Consider the following 3614-nt stretch of genomic DNA (forward strand, 5'->3'; position numbering starts at 1 on the left):
CTCAATCCACTGAGCCACACCATCCAGAGCTAAATGTTGTACATAATTTTTAATGAATTGGTCTTACATTATTTTGAAAATATATTCTAAAAATGTGAGCAAATTTTTTCACTAAAACGTGCATAGAAATTTGACATTATAATTGTATCTCTATATATTTCTCTTTCCTATAGTTATTCTATATTGTATTATCCCATCTCTAACTTTTAAAAAACTTTTCTGGAATCCCAATTCTTTTTATATGGAGGCATGAGGACCTAAGTGAATGTGTTGTGTCATTAAAGGACTAGCACTGTTGTTTTTTGCTTGACAAGTCACTTTTCTGCCTTTTAATTTTTTATACAATTGTTTTCAGTACATTTTAATATCACTTCAATATTTTCATTAACTTATTTTTATGTAAGTTATCAACCTATTGTGATCAACTAGGCAATATTATTCAATCTATTCGATCATTTCTATTTTATATTGAAAAAAGCTTTTCATGTCTTTTCTACTTTTCCTGATTTTTTAAAAATCAACTTTCTTTTTCAGGCTTCTATGTCATATGTCTCCTACCAAGGACTTATTAAATATCTACAGCAGTCCCTGGACATTGTCATTTTCTAATGATGAAAATGTTTCTTGAATTATTGGTTCTTCATTATTGGGTTCTCACTAAAATTAAGCAAGTTAGTACAGTAAAGAAGGAGGTAAATCCTGACTATGACAAGTACATATGTTTATAATATTTGCCCTTCGGAGTTTTATTAAAACATTTTTCTTAATTATCTAAGATACTTGTTTATGATAATTTTATTCATTGATAGCCATTATTTGTTTCTATGTTATTTTAGAATAATCTTCTTTTTCTAATTTATAATTTGATTTTATATCTGCTCTCAATTCTGAAACTTCATAATGCCAATTTGTATCATTTACCCTTACCTCTTTAATGGTTTGCTCTCCTGGGGGCACGTTTTGCTCCTTCTGAACTTGAAACTGTGTGTCGTCCACTTGAATGTGCACATATACACTCCTGGTACAGGGAGGGCTTCATTCCAGATTCTGGTGATTGTCAGGCCTGTACCATTCTGAAGGAAGAATGTTTGAGAAAGCAGTTTGAATTCTTTAATATTACTGCTATTAAAACTCTTAGCAATTTTATCTTTCTCTTCTCCTCCTTTTTGTAGTACTGTTTTTAAATAACTTTTGACAAATATTTCTGTTCAGAATCATCAATGCCTAGTGCCTAACTTTATATTTGCACTAAATTTTCAGTCATATCACTGCTAGTTCTACAAGGAGCAACAACATTTTCAGAGTCTAGCAAGTGATATTACTCGGTTATATCATGTTTTACTACATACTTAGTAGTGGCCCATTTGTTAGAGCAAAGGGTTATATTTTGCCCCAGGTCGTAGTTTATTTATGAGGTTCTGCATAAAAGTAGCAAAGTAGAAAATATTTAGAATTTATGTATAATTATTTAATTCATATATAAAATGCCCATTCAGCTCATTATTATTAACATTTCTCATTGTTAACACTCCGACCAAAAAAAGTATTTCTTATTAAATAGCCATTTTTGAGAATTTGTAAATGGAATATGAATGATTGCTTTCCTTAGGAAACTTAGTCATTAAGTCTACACAGAAACCATTAGTAAAAATGTCAATAAAATAATAAAACCCAACTTTTTAGATATATTAAACTAAAATAGCATTTCCTTGTACTTCCTCCATACAATGTCTTTTCATTCAGCTAATAACCTAAAACGTAGATTGTTATGGCAGTGTTGCTAGAACTGTTTTCCAGGATGTATTTTATATTAGAATGATTTTATTCCTGTGGGCTAGTCAGAGCCCAGATATCATCCGATCTGGATTAAGGAGACCAAGTTACCCACTACCATAACTACCCTTTGCTCATTTTTTAGGTAATGAATTATGAAAGAAAACATTAACTAAGGACACGAGCAAAAACTGACAATTCATAAATCTTTAGTTCTGCAACATTAGATTTCTATTCTGAAATCAATCTCCTCAGTCTCTCACATATTCCCTTGATAGGACCTGCATGTTGACCTGCTTTTTCAGTGGGCAGTGATGGGTATGCACTGTCCTATCAAAACTCTTTCTCCCAGGTTTCTTGCAGCTGAAAGCAATTGCTTCACAGCTACTGATTTGGGTTAGGGGTGAAGTGTATTTCCTTGGAGCACAGCCAAAGTGGTCCACTCACCCTAAAGCATGGCTTCATTATCACTGTAGTCTAATAAACTGAGCTGCCAAGTCACTGAAGCACTGATGTCTCCAGAAATTCTGTTAGGACTCTTTAATTTACTTTTTACAGTGTTCAAGATTTTTGAATAACCTGAGTACTGCTTTCTTGCTGTGACCTCATTTCTCCCCCCAACTCAGGGCTGTCTTCTTTTTTATGTTGCCTCTGTGAGTCAGGCAAAACGTTTAAAATTTTTTACAGACTGATTCAAATAGTTTCAGGAAGAGGTCTGCCTGTCTGTAGAACTGTGCTCAATAGGAAAGCAAATCTGGTGCTGGTCTAGGAGGAATAGTTTACCTCAGAGTTAGGATCTTGATTGGCATGGCCTTGGGTTGGGATTTATGTGTGACTGACTATCAGAGGTGAACAGTTTTGGAGAAGCAAATAAGTCCTACATTGGGACCCTCATGGGATCTAGACTGTTGTTTTTTCTGAAAGTCAAGTGGGAGCAAAGTGAACTGGAAGTCCATGCTGCACATGAGATAATAGGTAAATTCATTAGAATTTGCAAACTCTAAGTATAGAGATAAGTCACAGTTCAATAGAGCCTTTTAATGAGACTTTTATTACCTGCAAGGAATTATTATATATGCATGTACCTTTTTGAAGGACAAAATGAGCAAATAAAAAAATCTCTAGTGGGCTAGTTGGGACATTTTCTTCTCATGGCTGCAGAAGTAGCAAGAGAAGTTAACACCTGCCCTTCTAGCACATCCAGGTTCTTGAATGTAGTTTCTCTACTAACATCCTGTTGACTAAAGCAAACCATAGGACCAAAGCCAAAAGGCAGAGGCTGTCATTATAATCATTTCTTTCATATTACCATTCTAGTATTTTGGACCTTTATTTCCTGTAGTTGTCTCTAATACAACCATTAACACATCCAGAATGTGATTTAAACTATTTCAGGAAGAATCAATACAGAAGTTTGTGTTTATTTTTGTTTTTGGTGATTTTTGGCTGTTTTTTAAAATATATTTTACCCCTTGGCAATGGGCCAGGACACACCTGATCAGTGGTGTTGCTCTTATATCAGTCAGGGGCAAAGCAGTTGTACAGTCCTTAGTTCATCCTAGCTTGTTGCCTGCATTGGTGGCCGGAGCTGGTTCATGCCGGGGGCACATAAAATAAAAAAAAAACATATTTTATTTATTTATTGCAGATGCTATCTAAAAATGTGCAAGCATTGTTCTAAAACATAGTAATATATACACTTTCCTAAACTCAATGAGCTTATATTTTAGAGGGGAGATAGAAAATAAACAAACATTGTAAATTAATGTTTCATGTGCTCTGACAGAAAGCTGTGCAGAAGGTAAGGGGAAGAAATCTCTGCTTCACAGAAGACACAATGC

General features: G+C 34.1%; 1 pseudogene; it reads left to right on the forward strand.

Annotated features, from left to right (window-relative positions):
- The first annotated feature begins 3239 nt into the window (after nucleotides 1-3239).
- LOC119062312 (uncharacterized) lies at nucleotides 3240-3385 on the forward strand (annotated as a pseudogene).
- Nucleotides 3386-3614: the final 229 nt, after the last annotated feature.

This window comes from Artibeus jamaicensis, unplaced genomic scaffold, assembly GCF_021234435.1.
Source record: "Artibeus jamaicensis isolate MK-2021 breed Jamaican fruit bat unplaced genomic scaffold, CSHL_Jam_final contig_415, whole genome shotgun sequence".
Lineage (NCBI taxonomy): Eukaryota > Metazoa > Chordata > Mammalia > Chiroptera > Phyllostomidae > Artibeus > Artibeus jamaicensis.